Source organism: Perissodus microlepis, chromosome 13 (genome assembly GCF_051167445.1).
Source record: "Perissodus microlepis isolate ML-2025 ecotype Zambia chromosome 13, ASM5116744v1, whole genome shotgun sequence".
Lineage (NCBI taxonomy): Eukaryota > Metazoa > Chordata > Actinopteri > Cichliformes > Cichlidae > Perissodus > Perissodus microlepis.
In genome coordinates, this window is record NC_140473.1 from 21,821,446 (window position 1) to 21,840,557 (window position 19,112).

The window sequence follows — 19,112 nt, forward strand, 5'->3', positions numbered from 1 at the left end:
GGATAGAGAGAGGACAAAGGAGAAAGAAGGAGGCAGCAGATGGTGAAGTTAGCTGGAAAAACAATACTTATGTTTCACAAAGTATTGTATTGTATTGTATTGTGTGTCATGGACAGTTTCACTATCTTGATTCTGTCTAAAGAGAACAACAAACTGAAAGACTGAAAAAAAGGAGGAAGACATGGGTGAAGCAAAAAATTCCATTTAAAAAAAAAAAAAAAAAGGGCCAGAAAAAATTTTCAAGATGTTTGAGCTCATTTTTGAACAAAGAAGAGAGAATAAGAGAGGAGCTCTGGGTTGAATAAGGTTTACAGCTCAGTTTCTCAAAGCTTAAAGTGTGAAGCTGTGTTATTGACCAACACTTTATTGGCAGACTACATAAGGAAGTGGTTTACTCTGGTTGCCAATTCTCGTAGAGAGCGGGCAACCACTCACCCAGAGTTTTATGCAAGTTAAGAGCAATGAACAGCAAAAAACTGCAACACTTTCATTTGAGATACAAGTTATATGCTGTCAAAGTATATATGTTGCTACAGTGATGTGCAAAGATCTTGAGCCACCCCTCATTTCTTTACATTGTGCTATCAAGGAGCTAGAAATTTGTCATTCATTTAGTCCAGTCCTGTACCTGACCGTTTTCAGACCAACCTGTTTTTGTGTGTGTATCAAAAGAATTATTCAAGCATAAAAAGGCACCTAATCAGAGGTGTGTCTACACATATGACAAAACCTAGTTTAAACTATGTGTCTAGTCACTTTGTTACACATTTCAATAAATCGAATGCATCCATTTCTCATGTTCCTATTCCTAATAGGATAAAGAACTGAATAAAGATTTGAGGGATGGCACAAGACTTTATCTCTTAACGTATTTTAGGTTCACATGCTCACATGTTCGTGCACACCCTCCTGCCTCACTGCAAACTAAGTACAGTAAACTGTAACACAATATCTTCACACTGCTTTCCAATTTTCACTGGGCCGTGCATCAGTATAGCAACCACCTGCCCTGGCAGCAAATTTATGCTGCATAAAAGTTCAGTTTTTCATCACCTCAAAGTTGCTATTTGGTGTCAATGTCACAGTGGACATCACCAAACGCCGTGCCTGTACAGGCCTTTTATTCAGTCAGTGATAAAAAAATAAATAAATACAAACAATGACTGTGACAGCTCATATTCAAGGAATATCCTGAGACGTTGGCAAATACCTTAATCTCATCACGTATACAAAAAAGGGATTTGAGTTGTCACGTTCACAGCAAGCAGACCTGCACAACAATCCAATACAAAATGAAAGCAGATCAATGAAGGTAATTCAACAAACCTCTAACATCACTGGAGCTGGGAGTGGAAATACAATTGAAACACAATATCTGGCTTATTACTCATAACTCCATCTATTTATAAGAAGTGAAAAACAACAGGAAGCACTCTCTACTGCAAACATGTAATCTTTATTTAGAAACAAACTACTACCTACTGCAACCATGCTGTCTATATTTTTCCCCTTTTTAGATTTTATCTACAAAAGCAATCCAGTGACTTACATAGATTGCTGTCTCAAACTGGGAATAATTATTTGCATGGGCAAATAAGAGCAGGAATCAATAACACAGGGAGATAAGGGAGACTTCAGTGAGGTACTGAGAGTGTCAGGATTATAAATCCTTAGAATTTACAAAGAAATCCAATTCACACCAGAAGAAAGGGTGTTAAAAGGTCTCCAGATCTGTTGTCTTCACTGTGACCTGCTGTCTTTACACTCATTTTCCTTTCCCGCCACTCTAGCGGAGCAGGAACAAAGCCTTTCTCCAGCTGCCCGTCTTTTCAGTTGGTTCAGGTGGTTTGGATGAATAGCAGACTGGCAACAGCAGCTCCATGACTACACTACAGTCAGCACAGTTGAGTTGAAATACAATGCGGTGAGTCAGTTTAGCCTAATCATTTCCTTCACATTAGCCAAAAATGGTCTATGCTATATTCTGTAACCAAGAAGACTAGTTAAAGCTCAGGAAACAGGTGAAAACTTAACTCCCACTCTTACTAGTCACCCTGTGGTGGGTCACAGCACCATCAGCTGTTCACTGGGGGGGAAAAAGTTGCTATTCTGGCGCACTCTTCTCCCTGTTCAGGGGTCACAGAGTCACAAATAGACACAGATTCATGTGACCTGAAGCCAGGCCAGGAAAGACACTCAGTAAGGGAGAGAGCTTGCAACAGAACTACCCCCTATAAATCATCTAAGTATCACAAAACCACAAGAGAAAGAACCCCACAGGATGCCCACTCCCCTGTTCCAACCACACTTATGGTTTCAGATTACAACTGGCACGCTTAAGCGGTGAATGCATTCATTTCATCTGCTCATCAATTCATTTCATTAGCTCCTGTGTGATACCATCACGCACGTTGTACCATTCAAGAGCCCATTACAGCTGCCAACACACACACACACGTGCTCCTACACAACCACGTGTCCAACGACTGATCACAAGGTTATCTAAAAATGTAGCACTGCTATATTCAATTCTTTCATTCGACAAGAGTTTCATTAGATTCTTTTGTTTTTTAATCACAAAATTCGGGAAGAAGATGCAGCACTGGTTTAGATGTGTCACTCTCGTGCTGAGAGAAACAAAAACCGGCGAAATGCGAAGCGCAGGAATGAAAAAAATGCGTTAAGAAACAGCGTTTTTTAGCACCAAAATGTTTCCATTAGTCAGCCCTCTTCTCTAGCTGGACCGTCTGTGTCTAATTGCCGGGATAGAGCGCGAAAACGTGGCGCTAAATTTAATTTAAATCAACAAAGGACACGCGCGGCCACGGAGTAACGAAAGCCCCGGTCAGTCTGCCTCTATTTTTCTACCTCTTTAGATTATTTTAGGTATAAAAACGAACCACGGCCTCGTAACTTTAACATAACAGCACAAATCAGCATCCGATACAACAGCAACGTTATTTTTCAACAAATGTGTCTTTTTACGCTTAATCTGAAGGCGGTTTGAAACTACCGCGCATTTATGTGGCGATCCTTGATGATAAAGGTAAAATAAGCGTCTGTGAGTACACACTAGCGCTCATTGACTGCAGTGTGATGTCTTACCTTACCGGAGTCGGTGGAGTTTCTTGTCCCATCCACTCTGTCTACACAACTCAAATGAACAGACAGACACGCCTTCGTGGCATGGTCATCACCCAATCGCATCATTCATCACAAGTTTAGAACAACAAAAGGCGCACAGGGGACGAAAATAAGCCTGTTATTGGGTGGTAGCCCGCCAGGGTATAAAAACAAATATCTAAAATTAATAAATGAGCCCAAACACAACACGAAAGGATCCTTTTGTCACAGTCTGTGAGTTTTGCTCCGAGCCTTTAAGTTTTCTGCATTGTTTTTAATTTGTAGTTCAGGCTTATTCGTTTTAGACTGTGTTTCATCGAGCTTTTTCGTTTCAGCACTATCCGCAGGGGCGGATCTAGAAGGGTGGCATGGGGTGGCATGTGCCGCATGGGGTGGCATGTGCCACACGTGCCACCCCATGCCACGTTTTTTGTGTGATTTCAGATCCGTTTTGTTAATACAGTATGTCAGTGAAAAATAACTGACATAACTAAGGTTATTTTTTTTCCTATTTTTTTGTTAAACACTTCCCGTTTACACTTACTACAATGATTTGACATGCTCAACTACAACTACTAGATACAACCTTGCAGCTCAAGATTATAATATATAACATAATAAACAAACAACAAACTGCTGTGTAGTAGAAGGCCGTTATATTTGCTTTTACTCAATAAGCATATTTTGACACTAGTCAGCTGTACTTTTTTCATAAACAATGAATAAAAAAATTACTCATAACAAAGTGTTTCTACACTGTAATTCTATTTAAAAGGAAAAAACGGAAAGAATACAATTTATGGAAACACACTATAAAATGTTATGGCTCGGCAAGTCAACTGCACTTTCAAAATCATCCCTGAACGGCACGCCATGAAGCCTAACCAGTGACGAGGCGGAGGAAGCTTGAGTATTCGATGTGGGACGACAATAAAATGTCATCTGCCACCCAAGACTTTCTGGATGTGTAATGCCAATGTCTGTGACTGTTTTTGAAACATCTCTGATGAGTAATCATATCACTACTGATGTGACCAGCACAACCAGAAATGTGGCAATAATATCACTTTAAAGAAGCAGCTTGTGGTACAAATGAAACCAAGTAATGCAAAAGTACTTGCCACAGCACAGCATGGTTTTTCTTTGTTTTTGCTACAAGAATTCAGAACTTCAAAATAACAACGAAAAAAACAAAGTAAGCAAAAATACCACAAACTAAATATAATCTATAACAAAGCAACCACCTTTTGCTTTGATAACACCTTTGCACAGGCAGCGTCATAAGCAAGTCTTGAGGGAGTTTCCACATTTGCTGAGCAAGAAGCACGAAGCAAAGTTTCTGCAAGGCACCATTACATAGATTGGAAGTGATGCAAACAGAGATGAATCCATGTTTGAGTGATGTTTCAACTTTGGTCATGAAAACCCATCAGCTGTGATTCTCCCATAGAGGAAGAAAAGGAATTTAATGTGTCTTCTACTTGAAGCCTGAGAAGCAATGATTCAGAATTCAATCACAAAGTTCGACAATCCTAATGAATGTATTCTTTGATCCTATTCTCTGATGTAGACAGAAATCAGTACATAAGGCAAAAACAGAGTTTGTACAGTTATAATTTTTGAAAGAGTTTGAAAGTCAATATTTGGTATGAGCACCTTTACTCTTTAGCACTGCCATTCTCTTAGACAAGCTTTCTAGTAATTTCTTAAAGTAGTCTTCGGGAATACTTCTCCAGGCTTCTTGAAAGACAATTAAAGCTTTTCTTTGAATGCTGGCTGCTTTTTGCTCCGTTTTCTATCAAGATGATCCCACACTGCTTCAGTAATGTCGAGTTTTGAGCTCTGCCAATCCATGACATGACATGCAGAAAAATAAACCTGTTGCCAAAAAGACATTTTTCAGATGGTATCAGTGGTTTAAAATCTAACCCTTCTTTCTGCATTCCCAGCTCCATCAGTTTTGACAAGATCCCCAACACAACAGGCTGAAATGCAGCCCCACACCATGACAGAGCCTCCATCATATTTTACAGATGCTATAAACACTCATTGTTGCACCTCTCCTCACCTCCTCCATTCATACTGACAATGATTTCAACCAGAATTTTTCAATTTGGATTCATCACTCCAAAAGACCTGTTTTCAGTCACTGTCGCTGATTTTCAGTCCAGTTATTTGGCATTCCTCAGTCTTTTCTCCCTGTTTCCCTTCCTCATTAATGGCTTCTTGACAGCCAATGAGACCATTTCTGATAAGGCTTTGGCAAACAGTAAATGGATCACCTGAAGGGCCAGAAGCATCTCTCAGGTCATGTGTCAGGTCTCTCCTAGACTGTTACCTATATAAGGACATGAGTTTCAGATAATATCTACCACTTTCTATTTTATCCTCCACTTGTCCAGTTTTCTCAAATCCCAAAAGTTGATTCTGTACTTCTGGACGTTACATTTTCATCCACGTGACTTCTTCAGTCTCAGCTGACAGCAGGTTTCCCCGACCTTATACAGCACACATTTGCATAATGACTGAAACTATCACCACTGGTGAACAATGGACTGTGAGGTCAGTTCCTTGATCATTAATATGCAAATATTCATGACTACTGATCAACAACTACTGATCCTTTGGGATTTCCTTACCTGGATGATTGAGCTTGCATCAAAACGGTTTTCTCAAATGTTTTAAGGATTGATGTTACTGAGAAATATCTAGTTTTAGCTAATATAGCTCCTTGGGAATCACCTTGTTGGGGCAACCACTTTTTAAAATCTGTCAGATTCTCTCATCATTGGTATTTTTGGTAGATTTAAGTAAAAATCAGAACAAATTATGATTTTTTTTGACCAGCTGCTGGTAACAAAGTGTCTAAATGTACTGTTTAAAATTGGTTCGTTGCTAAGTTGTTCATTATGTGTAGAGACAACAGAGGTTCATCCCATGAGTTCGGCACATTTTATGCTTGAGTGATTCATAGGTCAGTGTTAAGTCTTTTAACAAACAAAACAACATTCTGGTCAGATACAAAGACTGGGCTGACAGTGAGTAAAAAAGCAGCCAATATCCAAAGACAAAGATCTTCAGAGAGCCTGGATAACTATTGCCCAAGACCCCTTTAGAAAATGACAAGAAAAGTCTGTCTCCTTGGAAACAAAATAAAGAAATAAGAGGTATCTCAAGAGTTTTGCACAGTACTGTATTTCCAAAGCAGCACAATACAAATAGTTACCAATAATTAATTCGGTGTTAAATATGGAGGGAGTTGTTTTAATTAAAAATGTACAATCAATTATTTACCATGCATTACTAATATTCACACAAACCTACAGTTTTTTCGAATGCAAAGACATTAGGCACAGGAATTTGCCCTGAAGGCCAAAGCTGACTAAGTTTAACAGTCTGAGGCATATAGAGAAGGGAAAATCACCCACAGACAAGATTAGAAAGCCTATTTAGTATTCCTAAAGAGCTGTATTTGTGTAAAACAAAAAACTGCCGAAAACATTTTTTTTTTCCTTGTACTAGAAGAACTGAGTCCAGTTTTTATCGTGATCAAAAGCTGGAAACAGATGGAATCGGTTATTGCTGTTGTGCAACACTTTGGCCTGCTGTATCTCTGAATAAAATACAAACATCTTACAGAATCTTTTAGAGTACAGCTTGTCTCAAGAGTGTGCAAAAAGAGACACCAGCATATAATTTCATCATAAGACGTGGGCCGTTGTTTGTGGACATTTTTGTGTCGAGTCTGGATACACTTAACCCTGTTTACTCATATAGTTGTGGTAGGTACACAGTCATCCACACCCTGTCTCCCCTCCGTCTAAAAAAAGCTTGCGGCGGTTTCGGACAGAAACCATCTGTGACGGAGAACAAGTCTGTCTGCTTCCCTGCAAACCCAAACCCAGTGAACGACGAGCTGAGCAAAGAGGACTGAGGGTCCACTGTCTCTCTCTCTCTCTCTCTGCTGGTGTGAAGACACAAAACTGCACAGCATTTCCATCACCGGCCTTTCAAATGTATTTTTGTAACTATATATGTCTGTGGCTTGTTTATTGGCTTGTGTAGCCAAAGAGGAAAGTCGGTTAGCAGCTTGTCAGTGCTGTAAGGCACAAACTTAACTGGGTTTTTCCATGAAGAGGACTGAGACTGCCAGGGAGAAGGAAAATAAAAGAAAGGAAAAAAAGAGAATGTGGCTTCTATGAGAGACTTTTTTCATGAGGCAATGTTGAACATGCATGCAGAGATATCTGATGGGTAATGTGGGAAAGATAAATGCAGGTGACGACCAGAAAATTGGGGCAGAGAAAGCAGCAACTGTAACCCAACGGGTGTGCGTGTTTGTGGTCTTTGGCGAAAACTGACTCCTTTGGAGCGCCTGTGTGACATCTGGCAGAGGCGGTTTTAGCCTGCACGAGCTGAACATGCAGCCAAAGCAACCTTTCATATTGTCAATGAGAGCCTGAAAAAACAATCAATGGCCTTCTTCTTTTTGTTGTGTCGCTGTCAGATGAAATGCTTAACCCCTTCACTTCCCGCTGACCCACAAACAGCTTCCTTGTTTTGCCATTTTTAGAACAAAAGTTAAGCAAATAAACATCACACGTCTAATTCGAGAACATCTTGTGAAGTTTGTGGCATAAGAGGTGCACACAGAGAGAGAAGGAGAGCATGACGTGAATAGGCTGGAAGTGGCTTTCTGACCACATACTGAGATTTAAGAAGACAGTGGTAAAGAAAGGAATTCCAATGGATGGCCTCTAAACCCCCGAATGGCTTAGGAAGCAGAGTGAAGTAAGCTCTCTACTGGAGGATGAGGATTTTAAGACCTGGCTCCATTTTTAGGGTTTAAAACTTGGACTGAAGCGATAAAGACAAACAAACAAAGAAAAACTCCTCACAAAGGTATGTGAGAGTGGAATCCCCGTTTTCATTACCTCAGAAGCCCCTTCAAACTCCCAACTGAGTGCGAGTCGTTGCAAGGGTCACGCGCTACTATGAAATCCCTGTCACAATGGACCATCAGCAAATCTGCTACTGCACAGACAAGGAATTCCTCTCAATCCGGAGGTGCGTTGAGGGACTGGATTTTGAAACAGTCCATTATGGGATTTACATCCAAATCCAGAAAATTGAAAACTGGCATTAGTCCCAAATTGTGCAACTTGAAGAGTTGCTGCTCACATTCTTCTGTGTGACCATGAAATAAAACAGAAACCATCAGACTTTAATTTGCTGAATTCCCTTAAATCAATTCTTCATATATCACTAACTTGGTATGTATAAGTGTTGATAAAAGCTTATCTAAGCGTACCTGAAAAATGAATCGCTCCTGCACATAAAAATGATCTTTTCCATCAATCACTGAGCTCATTTTTCATTTCAGGATGGACAAACAGGTGTGCACATTTATACTAAACTGAAGACAGAAAACAGAAGTTATCTATGTCAGTTTGAGCAGGTCTTAACCTTCCACTGAATGCTGTTAAAATGTATGAATTACATGATGTTAAAACAAAGAAATGCTTCATTTTACAAGGTGTGTTTGTTCTGTACACAGAAATTTTGAGTCCATCCATGTGCAATGAACACACACGGAGAAGGCAGCGGGAAGAAGTCGGGGGGTTAGGTGCCTTACTTAAGAGCACTTGACACGTAGATCTTCTGAGATAGCGGGAACCCACCCACAAATTTCTCACACCACTCTCAGTCACAGTTGCCCTCAAAAAACAGTTGCGAACAGTTGCGAGTCTGTTCTGCACATGCGGAGGCGGAGGCTGTGTGAGTGTGCATTCTTGTCATTTCTACATTTCTATTATCCTTAAAATTAATTTGTGTTGTAGCAGATTTGTTCTGACAACAGGACAGAGACCAGTTCTCTGGAAAGAGCTGCTGTTATCCCAGGAAATAAAGTGGTACTAAAAAAAGCCCAGAAATATGGAAACTGGAACCAACAAACAATTAATTGCTTTATTCCACAGTTCATAACAAATGGCAAGTGCTTCTCAGGCATAAAAGGTCAACATTTAATACATTGAAATGTTTGCAGTGCGTTTCAATCTAGGGTTTTAATCCCAATGTGGTGTAAGGAAGGTGTCAGCAACCTGCAGCTCTGAACCCAGATTCTTAATGTGGCTTTGACAGAAAAACTAGATAAATATAAATATGAACAAAAGTTTTTTGTTTGTTTTTTTAAAGATTTGTCTGATTTCATCCTTAAGACTGCTGGCTTACAGGCATGGTTAATATGCAGCTGGAGTTAATTCTAAATTAACTGAAGAAATCCTTCATTTTACAAGGGGGTGGGGGTCTAGGTGCCTTACTTGAGAGAAATTGGACCTTTTTTTTAGACTCTTAACCAGTCTGTTGTAGGGCTAACACACCATTGAGTCTCACACCTACATCCAATTTAGAATCACCACGTAACCTAACATCTAACATCCATGTCACTGGACTTCTGCAGGAAGCCAGAGTAAGATGCAAACTCTGCAGGGTCCAGGACCTTCTTGCAATGAAGCAGCAGGGCTAACCAGTGCACCACCATGCAGCCCCTAAGCACAAACCAACAGTCAAGAATATTAAACAGGAAATCAAATCTCAAAGCATCACAAGTCCCAGGTACCAAGACTTCAAGCCATGAGTTGCATTCACATATCATCATCATCGTTCAGATGAGAATTGCAAAAAGATAGAAAGGTGTAATCGGTGACCAACCAAACACAAGGCAAGAACTGCGTGACACACAAACCAACCTAAAAAAATCCACGTTTTCCCTCACTCATTCTAGAACTGAATCCACACAAGCACTATCATAAAAAGCCTTCCCACAAAGCTCTATATTGGCTAATAAGAAGCACTAAAAACATGCTCTGTGCATCCCTGATTAAAGCTCCTCCAGCAAGTCTCCTCTGTCCTTCTGATGCAATCTAGGAACTGATTTCATTCAACATGACACACTGAAATTGCTTTACATGTCACAGGCAAGAAGACAGAGGGAACGAGGAGGCACAAATTAGAGATGATGAAAGCGCTCTGCCTCTATGTCAAAACTATGCAAACAGTGTCTGAATATCTATCTATCTATCTATCTATCTATCTATCTAAAAGGTCAGTCAATTGTAAGTGAGCTAAAAGTGTGTTTTCATGTAGAGAAAAGGAGAAACTGCACAGAAAAAAACCCACTTAAAAACATAAAATCCCTGTTTTTATGTGGGCACTAGCTAACTCAATCTGTGATGTCACAACATGTGTTTTTCATAACTGCTTAACAAGTTTAGTGTCTTTGAAATTGTTGAATCCAAAGTCTCCATGCCCAGTTTTACTATGAACTAACTGCACAGACATTCACCGCGACACACACAACAAATATTAAACTGCAGTAAATGTGAGAAATCTCGCGATTCTGCACATGATCTGAACTGCAGCTGAAGTCCATGACTGCATGCGTGTAAACGTATATGTGTTTGCATGCAGCCGCCTGTGTTTTCTTTGAGTATCTACTTACATAACATCATCTGTGAAAACAGCTCAGGAAATCTGAATTCCCCACTGACAGACAGCTGTTACAAGACTTTAGGTCCGGAGTACATTTGGCTATCAGATCATGACCATCTATAGATCTACTCTTCTCCTTGATGTTGTTTGCCACTCTTCTTAATGTCATCAGTTTTCGCCCAGGCCCTGCTTTACATCTTATCAGGAGCTTACAGCCATCCTGTTGGTCTGTCCCCATAAGGGAAAATAATCAAGCAGAGGTAACCAGACGCAAAGGCTTTATTTTTTTAACATTTTGGAGGTCTGTTTTCTGTGGTGTGGTTGCCCATTTGAAACCCAGTACTCAATTGTTCTTGATTTCCCAGTCTTATTTAACCTTGACTGTTTTCATCTTCCTCCACCTCACACACAGGCCATCTGTTGAAACCATAATGGAAACAAAGGCACACTCGAGGCTGTAATTGCTTAAGAAATGTGTTTAGTGAAATTATATTTTCACAGTGACACAGCACATAATTTCAGACTGTCAGAGTCAGGTGATGAGGCTCTCTACAGTCACTTTTTTAAAAAATTGCAGTTCTTCAGTTTGAGCCTGGAATTCAAAGGATTAGTAATGGAGTCAGATATTTATTTAAACTATGGAAATTTTCTGCATAGTTTATCCAGAACATTAACAATGAATTGCAGTTCATGTTCTGCATGAAAATACAGAGTTTTTTCTGTGCTTGGTCTTAGGAATTCATATAAAAATGTTGTTTTCACTAGCTGGGCCCACGTCCTCATTTTCGGTTTGTCAGCGTCTTAGTAGGTAAAGGTGATTGGCTTGGACATGAATTGAGCTGCGGTTTGGGGAAAGCCTCGAAGGGGAATGGCTCCCGGGCCTGGCAGATCCCCATGTGCTAAAGAGAATTGAAGAAGTTAAAGAGTTGAAAAGGGGACGGAGGGTGGGGCACGTAAACGAGAATGAACAGCTTGTAGAACTGGGGGAATATATATAGATGAGAACTGGAAGGAGGGTGTTGGAGGCAGCTGCTAAAGTTCATTTTTAATTGTCAAAAAAGTAAAATTGCTGGTTAAAATAAGCCTGTGTGTGTACGCAATGACTGCCGAGCTCCAGTTAGCTAAAAAACTGGATGTACTTCCAAAAGTATGAGTATTTTCCTTAGTCTCCTGACTAGTCGTGGTGTTGTAGAGCTTTATATTCTACTTCCATCTGAGAATAGTTTGTTTGAGGTGAAGCATCTACAAGGATGTCCAAACAGAGTGGAAGCGTGTAGGATGTGTGGGCAGGATTGGTAGAAAAGTAAAGGGACACCTTTGTGGTCAGGCTTTATTCTACGTGGCTATCCTTCCACCTTTCCCAACCTCTCCGTCCTTACCAACTATCCAGCATAGTTGACAGTTACAACCGTGGGCCTAAAGAACCATATCTCTGGTTGCTTTCTTTCAAAATTTTATAATCACTGATCACATGAGTGCTCCTTGATGGCAAGAAGAGTCTGGATGGTCAGAGGAGTCATCAAAAAAGCAAAGCTATACAACAGCACAGTATAAAGTGATAAAACAGATTTATTCTGTTTTATGGAGAAAAAAAACCAAGACTTTGGTGATATTGTTCACTGACTCTTTTTGAAATAAGTTTAAACTTGAAATTTTATTTATGATAAAATAAATGATAAATGATTATAATAAGAATTACAGGGTTTTGGGCAGGAGCTTTTCAACTTTTGAACAGGGGCATTTAAGAAAGACAGCCACTAGCTTAAAGAGAGGCAGAAGGACACTGTAACAGCTTGTTTCACACTGAGGATGAACTGTAGGCTGGCCTTTATTTGCTCGTTAAGCTTACTGCTGACACCAGATCCCTCAGCTGCGTGTGGACCACATGGCAGTGTGACACTTGATGATTAAGTGTGAGGCATCTGCCACATGCATGGCCAAACAGTGACTGTGAGACGTGTCATGGGCACCATCATCAATGCATCTCAAACACAGATGTGGGAAAGGTTCAGTTCTACAGTTTTTCATTTATTATTAATAGATAATGAACAAAAGAAGCATGTTTATCATATATTATATTGTGTTTGTTTACATGACACCTCTACTCTCTTTTAGCCTCAAGTTGCACTGCTGAGACTTTGACCACAAGTGGCATGACATCATCACACAGACGATCATGCAACAGACCCCGACATCTGTCAACAATATCATTATTTGGAGGCGGAGTTAGCATTTTGCAAAAGCATTGTTTGATAAAGGTGTGATATGCTTTTAAATGTTTAAGGAGGATTTAAGATCTCAGTAAATCAGAGATAAAAGACTAAATGATGCCTCGAGGATTTTAATTTTTTCCAAAAGGTTTTTTAAAAAAACTGAATATGAAACAAACAAAAACAAACAAACAAACAACGTAACAGTATCTAGAATCTAACAACATTCATTTTTGTAAAGAAAATAAAGATAAACATATTCTCCTATTATACTGACCTTGGATTTATCTATTGTTTAGGATGTTTTAATAGACGGACTTATAGACATTACCCAAAGGAGGTGAAAGTCTTTTACCTGCCAGCTCCAAGCTAAAAAACTATGTCATGTCTGATTGCACTGACGTGAGAACACTCCAAGTAATGGGGCACAGAATTCCTACCTTGCAGATATGCTGCCTCCAGCATGCTCACTCTAAACCAGGGAATACACGCAAGAGTGAGAATGCTACTGATGCAGCTAGTCTCCTGCTGTGTGCTACATATGAGGAAGGACAAAAAAGGACACTGACTCTTCAAACATATTTAAACAGCTACAGACTGGAGAACACTCTTTATATGATGTAAAGATACCAAAACACAGGAAAGCCTGCTTTCTTATGCATGCAACCTTGTCGCACTGGTGTGCAATGAGCTTGTGGTTGTCTTGCAGTCTAGCCTGGTTGCAAAATGTTTTCAGAATTAAGGAAACCATAAACCTCAAAAGACGCATACTGTGTGCTGTATGCGTGTATCACAAAATGGCATGCATATATCAGTCTGCAGATTTAGATATGTTGGGCAACAACATTATTCACATGACTTGAATGTTTTTTGTGTAGACCCATGTCATCTAGTAAGTCATACATTTTTATCAATAGCCTCAGAAGTGTTTCTCTTTCTTCTAAATCTTAAACTTTGTATTTCAGTGATCTTTGGGTAAAGCTTTGTAGTCCAGATCAAAGAAACTGGGCTTAATTTCAGTGCAAGTGAGAAGAGAAATTACAGTCAGCCTTGTGCCTGTAATCCATTTAGTTTTCGCTCTTGGCTCACTCTTTGTGTGTGGTCTTGACTCTTGCTCATTCTCCACAAATGTCCCAATTATACCACAGTATCAAAATCAGTCCTGTCCTTTTCTTTCGTCTTTTCTTTTGAGGAAAAGCAGCAGCAGCAGCAGCAGCAGAAAGCTGTGATCCTGGTGTAACTGAAACCAGATACACAGGACTCTGTGCAGTCCAGCGAACACTCAACATGGCATATCAGAATAAATACCTCGTACCAACTGTCAACCTTGGTTTTGAAGAGGTGATGATTTAGGCTTGTTTTGCAGCCACAGTCACTGAGTCAATCATGAACTCCTCTGTAAACCAAAGTAATGTAGAGTCAAAAAGCAAAAACATAAGCACACTAGCAGATACTTAACTATGCTACTATAGCCCAGGGCCAATATATCCTCGGTCACATAGGAATCACATGTATGACTTGTAGTGCAGTTATATGTCACTTCTACTTAACATTAAATTTGAATCACAGGTTTGTTTTTCACCCGGGTGCAGAGCATCCAGTGGAAACTTTCTTTTCACGTGCCAGCATGTTTAAACGTTGAGAGTGGCTAATATGTGTCATAAAAATGCATGAGGCTGCTGGCTGCATGCCTCCTACAAAATAAAATACATGCAGGCAGAATCAGGATATCTCTTCACATTTTTTGTAAAATTATTCTTCACGAATCTGATATAAGATCGGATTAGGAATGTCTGATAATTATCTGAATTTCTGTTAGTGTTTTCTCAAAGTGTGTAAAAAGCCTTTTGCTCTGTTATTTACAGGCAGTTTACTTTATGGACACTGAAAACAACAAATTTGAAGCTGCCTGGAAGTTAAACAACGCTCCACTGTTAGCTGAAAGATTTAAATGGCAAACATATGTTTCTGATTATTTCGAGGAGTTTCCCTGAACTCTCATCATGGGTATGTTATGTAATCATAACTTATATCTTCACATGAAAAAACATGAAGCAACTACCTCATTCTTATGAAATCTACTTTGCTTGACCAGCATCGAAGACAAATAGGCGTGAACCTTAGCTGACAAAAACCAAACTGACCTCAGTTTGCTCAGCTAAACTCAACAAACTTCTGTGTTTGTGTAAAATATGCCTTATTCAACTTCTGAAAACAAACCTGAGATTATTTACCAATGAAACTTAATCAGACCACATTCCTGGGTATTTTCTGCAAAAATACGCTCAGGTTATTTGTAATATCAGACTTCTTTATTTTTAGTGACTGTAGAAGCCCTCTCAGTTCAGTTCAGACACTCTCCTTTTGTCCCTTTTGTTTCTGTAGTAAGTTAATCATAATATCCATCATGGAAGTCTGTATACATACTAACAACTTTGTGAAGTTGTAGTTACATGTTAACCTGTGCTTAACTAGTGATACACTGTTATCAGTGCAGATGTTTAAAATAACTAGCTGACTGCAGTTTCACTTTTTCTGTTTCTTGCTTTTGTTTTTGTTGGTATTTACTTTGTGCTAATGAACTAAATAAACCTTCATTAGATGAGCACAACTAATTGTATGAAGTCTTGCAGCACTTAATCATGATTATTTTGAACATTTCACAAAGACAAAACTGCCCTAAAACATTTCAACAAACAACTGCTCTTGCTAATGGTAAAACAACACTGCAGAAAGCAGTGTCACCTGAGTATGTTAGCACACAAACTAGCACTACTTACAGTAGACTGTATGTGAGATGCACAAGGTCAGCAACAATACTGAGGTTTCGGGTGTTTAAATGATCCACGGGTTCAAAGTGCGCGAAGAAAATATGCCCCACACCTTTACACTACCAGCACTAGCCTGAACCTTTGTTACATGCCAAGATGGATCCATGCTTTCATGTTGCTTACACTAAATTCTGACTCAGCCGAATGTCGCAGCAGAAACTGGGACTCATTAGATCAACATCCTATTGTCTAATTTGTCTAATCTGTTTCAGAGATGTTCTTCTGCAGATCAGCAGCTTCTAAAACACTCAGACCAACAACCATGCTACATTCAGAGTCACTTAAATCCCCATTCTTGCTCATTCAGCAGATCATCTTGACCATGTCTACATGCCTAAATGCATTAAGTTGAACAAGTGTCCCTAACAAAATGACCATGAAGTGTACATTAAACAATAAGTAAACATCTGAAGCGGTTTGTGCCACCAAAGATGAAGAAAGGTTTGGAGGTAACCAAAGACACTGGGATCCTCCTCTGGGCCATGTCAAAGCAGGACAGGATTTCCTTTCCTTTGCATTTATTTAAACTGTTGTTTTCATGAAACTGTGAAGGCCATTTCCTTCTATTTCACCAGTTAAATACATAAACAGATTGGTTTGTCTCTACAAAATAGTCAGTTGTGTTTAAGACCTTGATTCAGTTTTGGTTAGTCCACTGCATCATGTTACCCTGCTGCATACTCACACTATGTGCTGTTCCACCCCCGTCTGATTTTCAGATTGGACTTTCTAATTATAGCTGCATAATTGTCTCAGGGCATAACGTCCTGGTAGGAGATCAAAAAGAGAGAGCTGCAGAAAAGGACAGTAAACTGGGCTCAGTTAATAAGGTGCTGAAGGCTGGTTACAGAGCTAGTAGGGAGTTCAGCATCTTGCTCAAACTCACAATGATCCTCGGCATCTGCAGTCTGTAATCTAATCACTTCTATCTATGTGCCTCTGTTACAAGAACAAGAGAAAACAATCAGGATGTCACATAGTTTTATTGTTTTCCCAATGAATAGGAAACTTAACAGATTTTGCAAACACAGGCCCATTAACTAGTAAAGTGCTACTCACTGGGGTGTTGCTAAAGTGGGGACGTGGGGTGGGGGTGGTTTCTTTTTCCCCTGAAATTTGATTGACATCCCCTCCCAGTTTCCCCCAGAATTGTTTTATCAAATCAGTGCAAGTGGGAAAAACTACAGGAGGGACGAGGAGGTCTGGATCCAGTGATCGGGTTCACTGCTTAAAGTACCACTCCCTAAACTCCATTACATTTCAAATGTCAGCCTAAAACTCTGTTCTTTATTTCTACAAATGAGCAGAACAAAACACGCTTACAGTTGCAACCAGACTTGTTGAATCTTGGCCGCTATATTCTTATAGGTCAGCTGCATCTCCGAATGCATGGCTACATTATGGAAACCGGTAATGTTTTTAAACGTCCGAAGGAGGAGGAGCAGGAACAGCTGACACCCGATGATGTTTTAGTGATGTTTATGGTTTTGTATGGTTTGGGGTTTTTAATAATCAGCATATAGGAAATGTAGTTCTCCTTTAATTGGCAAGTCTATAAAATAACTGAACATTAGGAGCGGCATGAGTTCACAAAGCTCTGCGGTCATCTTGCCTTTATCTTTTGTCAAGTTCAAATCCAAATATTTTCAGTTTCAGTGAGATAAGACTGAGAACAAATCAATTCTTTTAATGATCAACTACATTTTTGATGACTGTTTTCGAACTGAGAACATCAGCTCCAGTGAGGATGTAACCTGCTCCTCTTTACATGCACAGCTGTGTTCACTGCAGGAGAAAACCAACAGACCATCTTATCACTGAGAGAAGAGCAGCTTTCTCAAAGCCACAGGAGCGCTGATATGCAAGAAGCTTTAAAGGTGCAACACACTCCACCAACATTATAGCAAGCACACAGAGGACAGGGAGAGAGGGGAGTCTGAAATGGTGTGTGAGCACTGAAAACACAGTGCTAAATGTTCACATGATGCAGTAGTGTTTTTAGATCAGTGGGGTCTATTCTCGGAGCTCTTTCATGTTATCTCCTGCTGCATAGAGTGTGTGTGTGAGTATTTGAAAGGAGGGATCTCCATTCTCACACTGCCACCTGCTGTGGCGCCTCAACTCAAACCGTGCACAAGTCTCAACCTCTGGCCTGCAGCAACGTTGAGTCCAAACGAGTCATCTTTCAACTTCCTCTGCAGCTATCACAACAAAAACGCGGGGTTCGTGTGGACTTTTCCACAGCTATTCCGTCTCACATCAAAATTCGAGTACAGCTCTCTGCCCTCAGTCACGCGTCATCTGGCGCACTTTCAGCACCATGCGCAGCATTTGACCTTGTCACCGGTTCTGCTGGAGTTTCACCAGCTCGTCCCAAACAGACAGGAACACAGACTTACCTGATGCAACCAGCCTGCGATAACCTCACATTCGAGCAGCGCGGAGCTTTGTGGGGAACAGCGGTGACGCGTTCATTCGTCTGTTTTCTCTCGTCTCATTCAGCCACGAAATTAGACCCTCGGTGTTCGTGCAGCTGGCACACATAGATGGGCTACTGACTGCAGAGTGGGGGTGGCAGGCGAAAGGGATTTCTGTGACTGGTCTAGATTTCGTCAAATAGCGGGCCAGGGTTTTTACAAATAAGCCACCAGATTATAATCCTTTTAAAACTACAACCAGAGCTTGATACTGGGTCAGAGAGGGAGAGAGAGGACAGTTACCTATATCTAAGTATTCGTCCATGCATTTTGGCACCACAGTCTGTCTCACACTGTTAATTTATGCACTATTAATTGTATGCATCCTCCCAGGTCCCATGTATATCTTCTACATATACTGCAGCTGTCTGTGTTTAAAACTAAACATGGCTCAAATCGTTGTAAAGACTTGGAAACAAATTAGATACACTATCAGTGAATATTTCGCAGGCATGTTCTGGATGAACATTTCGTGACTTTTTCATCGGGGAGTGCTGATAAGAAAATGCAACCCATATGGCATTATTTTCATTAAAAACACGGAGATGTATTTATTGTTACAGAGTAGATGTTGCGAATCTGTAAGAAGTGAGAAATGTTTTAAGTAAATATTTTTTTCAAAAAATAGCTTAAACCTGATATTTATGAGCGAATTCCGGCGCAGAGATAAGATTTCCCTTTCGGGGATTAACTTGGTGATCGAGAAAGGAGGGTGTAATTTGAGAAATGTTTGCTTGAATTAGTGATGGTATATTCTGAATCTCACCAATAAATTAGAAGGAAATCATATTTATGGTTGGGTTTTTTTCTCACTTAATGTTGGATAAGAAATGTGCGCGCCTTCTGTGGATGCTTTACAGCACAGATGGTTTATTTTGTAACCCCGAATTCCATTTTTTATTCATGTTGCTGGTTTGTTATAAATAAGGTAACAGATGACAAACGAGGCTTTGCTTGATCCAGCTCTGTGCAGAGAGCTG

General features: G+C 40.0%; 1 protein-coding gene across 3 annotated transcripts in view; it reads right to left on the minus strand.

The window, feature by feature from the left end:
• LOC146375129 (equilibrative nucleoside transporter 1-like) overlaps nucleotides 1–18,258 on the minus strand; it is a 44,745-nt gene extending 26,487 nt beyond the window's left edge. Inside the window, exon 1 of one of the 3 annotated variants that reach the window (XM_084949672.1) lies at nucleotides 18,055–18,258. The gene's annotated coding sequence lies outside the window, so the exon portion shown is untranslated. Of the gene's footprint in view, nucleotides 1–3,105; nucleotides 3,227–18,054 lie in introns of those variants that run through there. The other 2 variants (XM_084949673.1, XM_084949675.1) reach the window with 2 other exon arrangements.
• Between the last annotated feature and the right edge of the window lie 854 nt (nucleotides 18,259–19,112).